This window comes from Pongo abelii, chromosome 7, assembly GCF_028885655.2.
Source record: "Pongo abelii isolate AG06213 chromosome 7, NHGRI_mPonAbe1-v2.0_pri, whole genome shotgun sequence".
Lineage (NCBI taxonomy): Eukaryota > Metazoa > Chordata > Mammalia > Primates > Hominidae > Pongo > Pongo abelii.
This window is the reverse complement of record NC_071992.2, coordinates 21,059,141-21,075,151: the sequence shown is the minus strand read 5'-3', so window position 1 is coordinate 21,075,151 and position 16,011 is coordinate 21,059,141. Positions and strand designations below refer to the sequence as shown.

General features: G+C 41.5%; 1 long non-coding RNA gene across 2 annotated transcripts; it reads left to right on the top strand.

Annotated features, from left to right (window-relative positions):
* The first annotated feature begins 7,228 nt into the window (after positions 1 to 7,228).
* On the top strand, positions 7,229 to 15,284 carry LOC129060907 (uncharacterized). 2 transcript variants are annotated; one of them, XR_010141063.1, is made up of 4 exons: positions 7,229 to 7,577; positions 10,421 to 10,481; positions 12,439 to 12,652; positions 15,030 to 15,282. It is a non-coding gene; the product is annotated as an uncharacterized LOC129060907 (long non-coding RNA). The 2 variants fall into 2 exon arrangements; XR_010141062.1 differs by lacking the exon at positions 10,421 to 10,481 and having other exon boundaries at positions 12,439 to 14,175; positions 15,030 to 15,284.
* The last annotated feature ends 727 nt before the right edge of the window (positions 15,285 to 16,011 follow it).

Sequence of the window (16,011 nt, the reverse complement as noted above, 5' to 3'; positions counted from 1 at the left end):
GGCCCCCTTTTTTGCCTTTCATCCCTGCCACCACATGAGGACACAATGTTTGTCCCCTCCAGAGGACACGACAACAAGGTACCTTCTTGGAAGTAAAAATCAGGCCCTCATTGGACATCAAACCTGCCAATGCCTTAATCTTGGACTTACCAGCCTCCAGAACTGTGAGAAATACATTTCTGTTGTTTATATATTACTCAGTTTGTGGTATTTTGTTATAGCAGCATTAATACACCAAGACAGATGATTAGCAGGGAAGAGGGGTGTGAACTCAAGGTATTTGAGACAAGTCTCAGTCAATTTTGAAGGTTTATTTTGCCAAGGTTAAGGACATGCCTGTGGAGGCATGAGGAGGTCCTGATGACATGGGCCCAAGGTGGTCAGGGCACAGTTTGATTTTATACATTTTAGGGAGACATGAGACATTAATGTTTGTAAGATGCACGTTGGTTTGACCTGGAAAGGCGGGACAACTTGAAGTGGAGAGTGGGCTTCCGGGTCATAGGTAGACAAAAGACATTCTTTTGAGTTTCTGATTAGCGTTTTCACTGAATACACAGTTTACAGGAATAGTCACTTATGCCTTCGTCTGGCTTAGTCAAACAATAGGGCAAAGGAAGCAATCAGATATGCATTTGTCTCATGTGAGCAGAGGGATGACTTCGAGTTCTGTCTTTGGTCCACAAGGAACTTCCTTGTTTGTGAATTGCGAGGGAGGTATGTAGCTTTTCTTTTTTTCTTTCTTTCTTTTTTTTTTTAATCTTTGTAGCTGTCTTATTCAGGAACAGAATGTGAGGCAGGTTTGCCCAATGCGGTTCCCAGGTTGACTTTTCCCCCGGGCTTGGTGATTTTGCAGTCCGGAGATTTACTTTCCTTTCACAGGGGGAAGGAGGGAGAGGGAAGGTAGAGGAGGAGCCTAAGAATTTGCTTAAGCTGGGACAGCAGTTGGTGTTATTATCATTATTACTATTCCTATTATTGACACTTATTGAACACTTATGTGCCAGGCATTTGTGTTAAGCATTATTATTATTATTATATAACGTATGGCAATGTCGGTAGAAGAGTTTGAAGATACGGTAATGAGAAGGGCTGCTTCATGAGTTCAACTGTTAGGAAGGCCAGGAAGGGATATGCAGTGTACATATGATAAGGTTTTGTCTGTTGAGCATATTTTTGCTCAAGAAATGCCACTTTCCCACCTGGTAAGGCTGTTGCTCACATGTCCCCACTTCCCTCTCCACTCTCTGAATCCGGGATGAGCACTTGACCCAGGGTGGCTGACCATTTTCTTGGTGATGAGATGGATGTGTGACTCAGGTTTGGCAATCAGAGTCCTTCCTGGTACTTTTATTTCAGTTACCAAGAAAATGAAATTTTATTTCTTGTGGAGTCATTATTTGTAAAGACAACAAAAGCTAGAATTGCTGGTGACAATCTTCACCTCTCACTTGGAGGTGACCTTCCTTGTGCTGAGGGATGGAGGAAAGAAAAGCTCAGAGGAGACAAGAAAAAGGCAAAGTCCTGAAAAACGAATTTGAACTCTTGGGACTAGTTGTGTTTAAAGCCAGCCCCATTCTTGGAGTTCATTTGCTTACGTTATTTTGAATTAGGTTTTTATCACAACCAAAACCATCAAGGATAATATAGGGCAGGCAAAATGTGCAAGGAGGGAATTAAAATAGGATGGGAGTTGAGATGTCATTTCTATTGAGGCAGAAAGGAAACAGTGAAGGAGAGCAGAGTAAAGTTGATGGAGGGGAACAACAATTTATAAAGGTTCTCCTCTGATTATTTCTGTTTTCTCTATCATAAATAAGGCTATGTTACCTTCAAATTGTGATGGCAGAAGTGGCAAAACCTTCAGAAATGTGATGAAAATGTAGTCACTCAGGAGGAATTGGACTAGAAACTCACTAAGAATGCACACCAAGAATGGCTGGGCATTGAGAAACTGTGGATGTGTGTGGCAGCATTCATGTATTTTTTCTTTCTTCCCTTTGCTTTGCCCTACAGCACAGGTGTAAGAATAGAAAAGACAGAACACTTGGCTCATCTTGAATTTTATTGAATGTGCACAACGAATGGACAATAGGTTAAGGAAATTAAAGTTAAGATATTACAGAGAAAATGACTGAAGTAATGAACTATGGAATCTAAGCAACACATAAAGAAAAAGAAAGCCTGAATGAGACCCAATAGCCCAAGAGAAATGAAGATGCCAAGGTCATTGTGTCATTAAATAGATACATGGCATAGTGGTACCAAGTGGATGAAAACTTGAATGATAAAAGACTGTGGTTAGAGAGTCAGATATTGGAGTTTAGATTTCATAGGTAGAATAGATGTAGGGAAGTCAAGATATGAGTTTAGGAAATGAGTGACTGAAGTGAAGAAGAAGACACTGAGCCCTCCTTCATAATACCTCAATTGTTTTTACTTATTTATTTATTTATTTTATTTTATTTTTTAATTTATTTTTGAGATGGGGTCTTACTCTGTCACCCAGGCTGGAGTGCAGTAGTGCGATCTCCACTCACTGCAACCTCTGCCTCCCAGGTTCAAGCGATTCTCCTACCTCAGCCTCCCAAGTAGCTGGGATTACAGGCATGAACCACGATGCCCAGCTAATTTTTTGGATCTTTAGTAGAGATGGGGGGTTTCAGCATGTTGGCCAGGCTGGTCTCGAACTCCTGACCTCAAGTAATCCATTCAGTGGCCTCCCAAAGGACTGGCATTACAGGCATGAGCCACTGCACCCAGCCCCTTCAATTGTTTTTTATTTAAATCCACAAATATCAAATGAGCATTCAACACTCTTGGGTAATCCTTCTCCTTTGCTGTAGTAAATTTGCCTTTTTACTCTTTAAGATGATTACTTGACATCGTCTCCTTAAATTTCTCTCATCTCCTCTTTCCATCATTCAATTTCTATAGAATTCTCTGTTCTGTTCTCTCTCCCTTCCTAAGGACCACGCTTCTACAGGTATATAATTTTTCTATTACGTCATCAGTTTCCACTCACTGGGTCATTGCTATCTATATGTACACATACTTAATATCACCCATCATTGGAAAAGATCCTCCATGATCTCATTTCCCTTCAGCTGCCACCGTATGTCTCTATTTCTTTTCACAACAGACCTACCTAAAAGACTTGTATTCCTGGCTGTCTCCACTTCTTCACCTCTTATTTTTCACTCCTCCCACACCAACTGGGCTTTTATTCCTACCAGTTCTCTAAAATACTAGCCAAGATCACCAATGACTTACATTTCTCCAAAGCCAATGGTCAATGCTCGCTTCCTATTTTACTCACCCTCTCAGCAGTATTTTGCATGATTGACCATTCCTTTCTTCTTGAAAGACTTTCTTCTCCAGACTCTGTGACAGTGTTTTTACATTTATCACACCAATAAACCTGGAAGCCCTCCATCTTATCTAGTACTCCTCCTGTTAATCTGGCTTCTTTTTCTTAGTCCACTTGTGACCTGCTCTTCTTCCCATCTTCCAAATAATCTTTCCAGTCTCAAGGCTTCTATATGTATGCTCTGAATCTTGGAAAAAGACGAAACAGGGAAAATATTTATTTATTGTACTTTTTTGCCCAGATTAATGAATGGACTCAGGTTTTAAAGAGAGTCTTTGTCTGCAAAGATAAAAGAAAACAGAGTTACATTTGAAAATGTTATTAGCATATTTTAAAAATATATTCTCTGTATTTAAGATATTTAAAATCTTTTAGATACCCATTAATTTTCAGTTTATTCTTGCCTTCTCCCCTGAGCTCCTGACTTCTATTGCCACTGCCACTTGGATGTCCAGTAGTCATTTCAAACTTAACTTGGTCAAAACACAACTACTTATTTCCCTACTCCCCCATTTCCATGCCTTGTTTAAGTTTAAATGTGCCTATTTAAGAAAAGGGCGGCCGGGCGCAGTGGTTCACGCCTGTAATCCCAGCACTTTGGGAGGCAGAGGCGGGCTAATCACCAGGTCAGGAGATCGAGACCATCCTGGCTAACACGGTGAAACCCCGTCTCTACTAAAAATACAAAAAATTAGCCAGGCATGGTGGTGGGCGCCTGTAGTCCCAGCTACTCGGGAGGCTGAGGCAGGAGAATGGGGTGAACCTGGTAGGCGGAGCTTGCAGTGAGCTGAGATAGCGCCACCGCACGCCGGCCTGGGCGAAAGAGCGACACTCCGTCTCAAAAAAAAAAAAAAAGAAAGAAAAGAAAAGGCACATCATTCACCTACTTGCTTTGGCAACACAACTATGCATCATCCTTGATTAAATCTCTATCATCTACTCTTTTCATCATTATTAGGTGATAGCCTTGCCTTGTGCATTACGTTAAAAATAGACACAAATGATAACTAATCAATTTCCTTATCACCAAACCCAATAACCTAGTTGTAACTTGATCCACTTACTCTTCTTTCTTTCCTGATGCAAAAGTCTCTCATTCATACCCCACATTTGTTTTATTTCCAAAATATGTACAACCCTAGTCCAAGCTGCCATCATGTCCCCTGGACTCTCCAAGCAGCCTCCCAACTGGCATTTCTGCCACCATTTTTCTCTCTCAATATCCATCTACTCCATCTTCCACATCTCAGCTAGAGTGAGCTTTTAAAAATTTACGTGGTGGCTCATGCCAGCACTTTGGGAGGCTGAGGCAGGTGGATCACCTGAGGTCAGGAGTTCGAGACCAGCCTGGCCAACATGGTGAAATCCCATCTCTACTTAAAATACAAAAAAAATTAGCTGGGTGTGGTGGCGGGCATCTGTAAATCCAGTTACTCGGGAGGCTGAGGCAGGAGAATCACTTGAACCCAGGAGGTGAAGGTTGCAGTGAACCGAGATTGCACCACTGTACTCCAGCCTGGGTGACAGAGTGAGACTCAGTCTCAAAAAAAAAAAAAAAAAAAAACACACACACAAAAAAAACAAAACCGTAAATCACATTGTCAACTTCCTGCTTAAAATCCTCCATTGGCTTCCATTATTCTCAGAAGAAAATCCATCTTGTTTTCTGCCTTTAAAATCTGCTACCTTTCCTGTCTGAAAAAGCGCTTCAGCCAGTATTTATAAGGCTGTCTCCTGAAGGTCCCAGCTTAAGCAGTCCTCCACCCCAGGTACTTTACTTTACCCTGTTTTCTTTATCATAATGATCAGCACTCATGTGAAATTACTTACTTATTTGTTCCCAACTTTATTATTCTAGTTTCCACCCCTTCACTATACCTACACACTAGAATGTAATCTCTTTGAGGGTAGGGACTTTATCCTAGTCATTCTTATATCCCAGAAGCTTGCACAGGACCTGACACATAGGAGGCACTCAATAAAGGTTTGTTCACTGACCAACTTTCCCTCCATTCCTCCCTCCTCACACATACGTACCAGGGAAATCACACTAAACTGAACATCATATTGTTTTTCTTCCTTGCACGCCTTCACGCTGCTTCTAAACCTAGAAAAATCCTCATTTTTCTAAACTTAGCTCCAACTCCTACTACCAGAAGATTCTGAATTCAGACAGTAGTATCCTTAATGGAATCATCTTTGCTAAATTACATTAATGCAATATCCTTGGCTTTTATCAACAAATGTTTTAAGAAACTGCCATATAAATTTTTCTATTATTTTGTTACAGGAGCATTGTAGGGGACATGGTTTCTACTAAAGTTCTCAGTAATCCCTCTTGAAAATTTTATTTTAGAACATACTTCTAAGGAAGGCTTGTTTTCTCCTGTGATAAACTGGCTTGCTTTTTCCTTTATGACAATAAACATGCAATTGAGTTTGACTTGCTTTTCTCTTTGACTACCAGAAAGTTCATAGCAAAATTAGATGCTAAAGCATGGTGTAACTAAGCTATTCTTTTTTTTGCCAAGGCTGGAGTGCAGTGGCGTGATCTCAACTCACGGCAAATTCTGCCTCCTGGGTTCATGCAATTCTCTGCCTCAGCCTCCCGAGTAGCTGGGATTACAGGCGCCCGCCACTACACCCAGCTAATTTTTGTATTTTTAGTAGAGAGGGGGATTTCACCATCTTGGCCAGGCTGGTCTTGAACTCCTGACCTCATGATCCACCCACTTCGGCCTCCCAAAATGCTGGGATTACAGACGTGAGCCACCACGCCTGGCCAACTAAGCTATTCCTTTAAGAAGAAATTTACTTTTCCTCTGGACTTGATTTTCTTACAATATTTACATTGTCCCTGGTTCTGACTCCTTATTTCTAAATTTTATCATTACTTTAATGCATACCTTTCCCAGTGTGAGCTGTCCTGATTCCTTTCCAGGAGGTAGCAGTATACATAAATAAGGAATAGAGCAAGATTGTCTCCGTGACACCATTTCCCATATCCCCAAGCTGAATGAATTCCATCCTTTCTGTTCCTATAGCCTTTGTTCCATTTCCAGTACAGCTCTCTCACAATATCTATATAATAATAGTAGTTAAGGAAGTAGGTTCTGTAGCCAGATTGTCTGGATTCAGTTACTCATTTATTAACTGTGTGATCTTGGAAAACAACCTCTCTGTGGTTCAGCTATAAAATGAGGATACTGATGATACCACCTCATAGGTTTGTTGTGAGGATTAAAGGCATTGATATGAAATGCTTAGAATGGTGCCTCAACTATACGAATGGGCTCAATAAAGTTAACGGTTGTTACTATTATGATTATATGATAGCTACATTCCTGTTAATTCTCCTGATATGTCCTGAACTCCTATAGGGCAGGGACTTTATCCTATTTATTCCTAGTACATAGCGCAGTGTCTGGGATCAACTAAGTGCTCAATGAATATTTATGGAAATGATTCCAATTGAAATGAGAATTTACTCAGGATTATGGAGCTTTAGGAAGAGAATTCAGAAAGGCATGGTGGAGCTGGATTTTGAAAGGCTTTAAAAGCCAAGTCACAGTTACATTTAATGTCATAGCAAATATGATCCACTGATAGTTTTTGGAAAACAGGTAGGGAAAAGCACTTATGAAGGACAATTGTTCTAATAATGGGGAACATAAAATAAATGAGGTGGGACAAGGTCACTAAGCTAGTTATATCCCATTTGTCGAAAAACCCACTAGTACTATCCTTGGTGTTTCTGGAGTTCACTTTTTTGTTGCCTTAACCCTATCGGCAAAGACTTGGCTATAGAGTACTAATTGTGATGCAAGCAAGTTCTTTTGCCAAGGCAACCAGCAGAGCTTCCCCAGAAGGTTGGAGGGGATGAGTCAGGGGCAAGGAAGGATTAACAGATTCTGCCTCAAGGCCTGGTGAACCAAGTCCTCTCCCCAAGACAGACACATACTAGTGAAATAAATTGGATTTAAATAATCACCTGAGGCAATCCTGAAAGAGAAAAGCAGTCCTAGAAAAGAGTGGAGGAAAAGAGGACTGCCCCATTCTCTTTGTGACCACGAAGACTGCCACCATGTGGATGGGAGCCACATGGCTTCTTTTAGCACCAGCTGAGATTCTTCTGCCCTGGAACTAGTTCCTCCGAGTTATTGCCAGGCCTGGAGATTTAATTCCTGCACCTGGAAGGTGAGGAAAGGTACGGACAAATGAGCTATGAATTTAACAGGCTAACATCCCAGCTCCACAGGGCTGTGGCCAGAGAGGAATTCTTCCCTTTCAAAGCTGACTCTGGATTGTTTAGAGAAAGAAGTGAATAATCATTGAGTCAGAATAAGAAGTCCTTCCTTCCTTCTCAGGAGGATGTCCTGTTAGCAACCTCTTTGGACACAAGGAGGAAATTAAGAAGCATCATTACTGTTAATATCGCTTTCTTTTTCAGAATGTTAACAGCCCTGATATTATACAAAGGTTGATAAAAATGTATTTCATAAGTCAATTATTACATCATAATTCAAAAAAATAGTAGCAAACATTGTTGTTTAGAAACCAGCAATAAATAACAATCACTCTTGGATATAACTTCCCCATAAACTAAAGCATATCCCACTGTGTGATATCTAAGAGTTAACAATTCTCCAAAACTTTCAAATATAAGCTCAATTACAGCATTGGTTTTTTAAAAATCACTGATTATTTTAAAAGTATTAATCAAAGAAAGCAGCAAAAGAATTTTTTTAATCCATTGATTCTTTCAGCAGGCATTCAAATACTTCAGAAAAGACGTGTTTCTAACTTTTATGTTAGAATAAAAGTAAGCATTTTTTGAAGAATCTTTGGGTTTTGGCTCGTCAGATTACTAGACATGTTTAGATGGTTCCTGTCATTATGTCATCATAAATACAAATTGCAACTGTGGTAATGAGAAGAGATTCCCTCCTTGTTAGAAAATAGCAATATCCGTTAGTAAAAGTCTGAAGCTTTTTGTAACTGACAAACAAAACAAAAGAAAACAAAATCAGAAGTGAATAAGAAGCTTTTTAAACTTTGGGAAGCCTGAATTCTCATGGGGTTCTCTGGTGCATATGAAGTCACCAACCGTAAGTTCGGAAGTTAGTGGGTTCTCCAGTAAGTAAAATAAGCATCTATTTAAGTATATTCCTGCTTTATAAAGTTTACTGTTCAAAAATTTGCTCTAAGACAGGGAGCATGTCTCTGTTCTCCCTAACACTCTAACATACCTAGAACAGTGCTGTTCACACTGGAGCTTTCAAACAAATGCTTGACTTATTGAAAGAATCTATACAGACAAGGAGATAAACACACTACAGGGCCAAATTCCCTGGCTCATTGTGTATGTGTAGTAGACCTTATATTTTGAAATCACTTCAAGTTTGGTATGCAGAACAATCAAACAGAAATACAGAAAGGGATAGAGTCTATTGCTCCCCGTAATCGATAATTAAGAGCAAAATTTCTGGAGTTTGGTGACAAATCCAAACGCAAAATCTTCCAAATGTAATCTTAAAGCTAAATCTTCAAAGCAAAAGTGTCCAAATATAAGATGACTCACATTCCAATTATTAAATTTGTCACACAAGACCAGGTGCGGTGGCTCACACCTGTAACCCCAGCACTTTGGGAGGCCAAGGCAGGTGGATCACTTGAGGCCAGGAGTTCAAGACCAGCCTGGCCAACATGGTGAAACCCCTTCTCTACTTAAAGAAAAAACAGGCCTGGCGCGGTGGCTCACACCTGTAATCCCAGCACTTTGGGAGGCTGAGGCGGGCAGATCATGAGGTCAGCAGATCGAGACCATTCTGGCTAACATGGTGAAACCCCGTCTCTACTAAAAAAATACAAAAAATTAGCCGGGCGTGGTGGCGGTGCCTGTAGTCCCAGCTACTCGGAAGGCTGAGGAAGGAGAATGGTATGAACCTGGGAGGCGGAGGTTGCAGTGAGCTGAGATCGTGCCACTGCACTCCAGCCTGGGTGACAGAGCGAGAGTCAGTCTCAAAAAAAAAAAAAAAAAAAAAAAAAAATTATCAAAACCACAATGAGATACCATCTCACACCAGTTAGAATGGTGATCATTAAAAAGTCAGGAAACAACAGGTACTGGAGAGGATGTGGAGAAATAGGAACACTTTTATATTGTTGGTGGGAATGTAAACTAATTCAACCATTGTGGAAGACAGTGTGGCGATTCCCCAAGTATCTAGAACTAGAAATACCATTTGACCCAGCCATCCCATTACTGGGTATATACCCAAAGGATTATAAATCATGCTGCAATAAAGACACATGCACACGTATGTTTATTGCAGCACTATTCACAATAGCAAAGACTTGGAACCAACCCAAATGTCCAACAATGATAGACTGGATTGAGAAAATGTGGCACATATACACCATGGAATACTATGCAGCCATAAAAAATGATGAGTTCGTGTCCTTTGCAGGGACATGGATAAAGCTGGAAACCATCATTCTCAGCAAACTATCGCAAGGACAAGAAACCAAACACTGCATGTTCTCACTCATAGATGGGAATTGAACAATGAGAGCACATGGACACAGGAAGGGGAACATCACACACTGGAGCCTGTGGTGGGGTGGGGTGAGGGGGGAGGCGTAGCATTAGGAGATATACCTAATGTAAATGACGAGTTAATGGGTGCAGCACACCAACATGGCACATGTATACATATGTAACAAACCTGCACATTGTGCACCTATACCCTAGAACTTAAAGTATAATAAATAAATAAATATATATGTATATAAATAAATAAATAAATAAATAAAAATTGGCTGGGCATGGTGGTGCATGCCTGTAATCCCAGGTACTCGGGAGGCTGAGGCATGAAAATCACTTGAACCTGGGAGGCCAAGGTTGCAGTGAGCCAAGATCATGCTAATGCACTCCGTATGGGGCAACAGAGCGAGATTCTACTTCAAAAAAAAAAAATTGCCAGTTGTCACTTACTTTTCCCTGGTTCTGTGCTTCATTTTCCTTATGGAGCCCTTGTTATGTTTCAGATGCACTGCAAGGACCCAATTACAATGGTAGCTTGGCCAGATAACAAATAGAGAAAACATGGTTCGTATTTTTTCTCCTTTTCTTTTCAGTAATCATGAAGGGTATCTACGCTTAAAGAACAATTTAATTCAAAAGCCATTACATTGGACCATAGCTGCCTATATTTTTTAGAAAGCATCTAACTTGCCTGTGTTTTTATAATAACATGTATCCTTTATCTATAGTATATAATAACAATAGTTTCAATAAGGTACTTAGCGTTTTAAACATATCTTTGTCTCATATAATGTAGATAGTTGATTTTTATTAATAGCAAATATTAATATATTAACTTATTCATAATTTTGTTATTGGACTTCTGCTAAAAGATGAAAGGAAATACAACAGTTAGAATATTTTTTTCTTGTCCATGCTTTAGTTATATGGAATTCTCACATTACCCTTCTGTCTAAAATACAGCTCTCTGTGTATCCTTCACTTCCAAAAAACACCTTTTAAAAGTAGCAGTGATGACAACTCAGTTCATGCATTTATTATAAAAGCAAAATCTAAGATTTTAGGAAAAGGATAAAATGAAGTTGTTTTGGGGTTATTAGGATATTTTAAGTATTTAAGATAAAATGTGTGTAAATTTGGAAAGGGTTCCTTCCCTTATACTGGGTGACCTGACAGAGTGAATGAATGGAAGAAATACATCTCCTCCCTCCCTCCCTCCCTTCCTCCTTTCCTTCCTCCCTTCCTTCCTTCCTTCCTTCCTTCCTTCCTTCCTTCCTTCCTTCCTTCCTTCCTTCCCTCCCTCCCTCCCTCCCTCCTTTCTTTCTTTCTCCCCCCTTCCCTTCCGTTCCCCTCCCCTCCCCTCCCTTCCCCTTCCCTCTGCTCCCCTTCCCTTCCCTTCCCTTTCTTTCTGACGGAGTCTTGCTCTGTCACCCAGGCTGGAGAGCAGTGGTGAGATCTCACCTCACTGCAACCTCTGCCTCCCAAGTTCAAGCGATTCTCCTGCCTTGGCCTCCAGAGTAGCTGGGACTACAGGTGTGAGCCACCATGCCCGGCCATGCTTCTATCTTTCCAACTGGATCTCTGATTCTACCTCAGCACAGCACCCAAAATGGATCTTTGCTTTGCATTTTTAATTCTGACTCTCGCATATCTTTAGTAAATTCAGTAAAAAACTTAGTAAATCTTTCCCCCAGTGAAAGTCTTATGATGGGCTCCACACAGTTATTGGGAACTGTAGTTAAGAGCTGAACCCCCAGTAAAACTCATACTCCTTGCAAAATGCACCATGGTCACATGTCTGGGCTAAGATTTGTACAGTGGAGCACCTATCTCCAGTATTGCACCATACCACATGATACAGCGAATGTTCACCTGACCATTAGACAAAAGATATTACTGAAAAGTCTTTCAAATATATTTGTTTTGCAATGAAGCTTCCTGGCATTCATTTCATTAAAAAGTTGGCCAGGTGCGGTGGCTCACACCTGTAATCCCAGCACTTTGGGGGGCTGACGCAAATGGATCACTTGAGGTCAGGAGTTTGAGACCAGCCTGCCCAATATGGCGAAACCCATCTCTACTAAAAATACAAAAAATTAGCTGGGCATGGTGGTGGGCACCTGTAATCCCAGCTACTCGGGAGGCTGAGGCAGGAGAATCGCTTGAACCCAGAAGGCAAGGTTGCAGTGAGCCAAGAGCGTGCCACTGTACTCCAGTCTGGGTAACAAAGAGTGAAACTCCATCTATCTATCTATCTATATATATATAAAAGTTGCATCCAACAGAAGTACTAAATTATAAATATATCATTATAAAATAGGTAGAAGGAGAGAAGGAAGAGCATGTAGGATGGTGTTTCTTCCACTTTCAAAATTAAAAAGGATTTTGTTAACAAACATAAGACCAAAAGTAATTATACACTATATATAAAATTGTTATACATCAATTTTATAAATGGACAGGAAAGATATTTTTCTACCATAAGATTTACAAAGCAAAAGTGATGCCATGGTCTTTTCAGTTGCCAGAGCAAAGGAAGCAAAAGCGTCTACTATGAGATTCACCAGAAGGGTTTGACCAGCTTTAGAAGGAGAATGCTGGACAACACCACATGCAGCTGTGAAGGCCACAGCGTGGCACCGACAGCCAGCTGAAGTGGAGGGAATGTGAAGATGCCGTCATAAACATTTCTACCTCATATGACAGCTTTAACAATACTTGGAAGGTCATCATCAGTAAGAACGACATAGGAAACTTCTTTAGCTATCTTTGTTTCTGTTAATCCCATTGCAGATCCAACATCTCCTCTCTTTAACACTGGGCCATCATTAGGACCATCACCAGTAACTGTTACAATTTGCCTTCATCTTGAAACATTATTCGTTACACATTTTAACTAAGTAATAGTATATTTAACAGTAAGGCTGGGGTACCAGCCAGGGTTCTCTAGAGAAATAGAAGCAACAGGTTATATGGGAGAAGATTTATTATAGGAATTGGCTAACATGATTATGGAGGGTGCTAAGTCCCACAATTGGCCTTCTGTGTGTTAGAGAACCACGAGAGCTGGTGGTGTAATTCAGTCGGAGTCTGAAGGTCTGAGAACCAGGAGAGCTGCTGGTATAATTCCTAGTCCAAGAAGGCCCGAGAAGTGCTGATGTCCCAGGGAGTTAGAATACAGATGTCCCGGATCAAACAGGGAGAATGAATTCACCCTTCCTCTGCCCTTTAGTTCTATTTGGGCCCTCAAAAGATTAAGTGAGGGCAATCTTCTTTAGTATACTGATTTAAATGCTAACAGCCCCTCCAGAAACAGCCCCAAAGACACATCCAGAAACAACATTTCTACCAGTTAGCTGGGCATCCCTCAGCCCAGTCAAATTAACACAGAAAATTAACCGTCACCAGCTGGATCTTGCAAGTACATGAAATTTTGACCAACCCTTGTTTTTGAGCCTTTTTTTCTTTTTCAATTTCTCCATTTTCATTTTTATGTGTCAGTTTCTTGAAATCCGTACCCTCTAAACATGGGTAACCTTCAGGGACCTTTACAATGCTATATTTCAGGGTAACAGCCCTTACAATGTGGAGATTGTCACTAGAATCACACGTGCAGTGAATCTAGTATGCTGGCGTTATGAAACTGCATTTGGCACCTCAGGTGTTGACGGTTGAAATATGTCTCCCAAAAAGATGTATTCAAGTCCGAACTCTGGTTCCTATGAGCATGGCCTTATTTGGAATAAGGTCTTTGTAAATGTAATCAAGATGAAGTCACATTAGACTGGGGGGCCCTAATCCAGTAAACTGCTGTCCTTAAAAAAAGATAGAAATTTGGACACAGAAATACAGAAGACAGACAGCCATATGAAGATAGAAGCTCCAAGTCAAGGAATGCCAAAGTTTTCCAGCAACCACCAGAATCTATGAGAAAAGCAAGGAAGAATTTTTCCCTAGAGTCTTCAGAAGGAACATGGCCTCTGGGACCTCTGAGCTCTAGAACTGGATAAAAATACATTCCTGTTGTTTCAAGCTACTCAGGTTGCAGAGCTTTGTTGAAGCAGCCACAGGAAACTTACGCCTTCGGTCTCATAGGATCTTCAATGCCTACAAAAGCAATTCATGCAAGATCTGTAGTAATATCTTATGCATTGCTCAGCCAGCTTTGTTGTCAGTATCTGCAGAATTTCTGAATGCCAGGCACAGCATTCTTAGCCCTGCACAAGCCATTGGTTTCATGACACTTTGGAAAATACAGGTATTCCTTCTTCATTCAGGATTTGACACCCCTGTTAAGTGATAGTTCTGAGACTCCCTCTGTGAACAACCAAAAACCCTCATCAGGCAGTTTGAAGACAGTAGTCATAGATTTTCTGAGTAGAAGATATATGCTATAATTTGGTATAAACTCTTATGTGGTAAGCTTTTTTTTTTTTTTTTTTTTTAATTGAGATGGAGTCTCACTCTGTCACCCAGGCTGGAGTGCAATGGCATGATCTTTGTTCCCTGCAAACTCCGCCTCCCGGGTTCAAGTGATCCTCATGCCTCAACCTCCCAAGTAGCTGGAATTACAGGTGACCGCCAACATACCCGGCTAATTTTTGTATTTTTAGTAGAGATGGAGTTTCACTATATTGGCCAGGCTGGTCTCGAACTCCGGACCTCAAGTGATCTGCCTGCCTCAGCCTCCCAAAGTGCTGAGGTTACTGGCATGAGCCTGTGGTATGCTCTTTCTTTTCCTTCTCTCTCTTTCCCTCCCTCCCTCCTTCTTTCCCTCTCTCCCTCCCTTCCTTTCTTTTTTCTTTTCTTTCTCAACATCTATTCTGAAATGATGAAGAAATCCCAAAAAGGCATATTCTATTATATTGCCAATCTGTTGGGGTGGACCCTCAACAACTAAAAAATTGTTATAAGAACAATGAACAGCAATACCTGTCAAAAAGGTATTTCAAAATGGATATGGGACTTACACAATGAGCTTCACCAATGGAAGCCTGGACTCCTGGAATAGTAATGTGCTTGCTTTATCAGAACAAAAGACTGTTGCATTTCCCATAGTCTTACAAGCACCCAAATGTCTCACGGAGTGATTATCTTTCATTTTCTTTATAGAATAAGCCAAGGAAAGGGGAACTGCAAAAGAAAAGCTTTCAGGAACAGTTACCACCAAGATTGTTATTCTGATAATGAAAAACTGAATAATATATTCTGTATAAACTGCAATGCAATCTAAAGTTCATTGGTTGTCGCAAGTCCCAAAAGTCTGTATTTCCAAATTTGTCATTAAGGAGACAAAGTGAGGAAAATAGCCATGAGCCAACCACACTTGCCAATCATTATGGATAAATTTATAACTTTGTCTTGTAGAATTATTATTATATATTTTTTGGTGTATGTTTGAATCTGCCGCATTTTGCCTTCACCCTCTCGGGCGGTTGTGTCCCCGCTGGTCCCATGAGAATCTGCTTTTGTTTTAACTCACTTTGTTCTTAGTTTCAAAAAAAATCAGCAGAGACACGATAAGGCCCACTTCTGAGTTATAACCAGAGCCCTCCCTCTCCTAGGACGCCGACAGCAGGCTGGGATATGGGGTCAGCACCTTCCTCCTCTTCTCTGAGCCTCCCTGAAGATGCTGTGGTAGCAGGCAGCATGGTACCCTAGGGGATCTGTGCCACATCGCCACCACGAGGTTCACCAGCCAGACTTCCTCCCCTTGGCCGCCCGGCAGCTCGCAGATGTCCTCTGGTCCTGGTTGATGCGCTTCTCCAAGCCGCAGCACTATTTCTCCCTGCTCCAGTCTTGACCTTGGTGTCCAGCACCAGCTGGCAGGTCTGGCTCCCGGGCAGTCCTCGGGCACGTAGCACAGGACCAGTAGGGTGACGGCGGCCACCTCCGTCGAGCAGGCCACCACCGGCCCCGCACAGCGCCCTCTCGCGGTTCGGCTCCCGGGGTCCAGCCGCGGCCAGCGCCCGGGCGGTCTCCAGACGTGCACGGCCCGACTGCCCCACAGTCACAGCCACCTCAGCGGCCGGGCCGGAGGAGGACGAGTCGCACACATCCCTTGTTCCCGCGCCCGGCTCAGGGGACCGCTGCA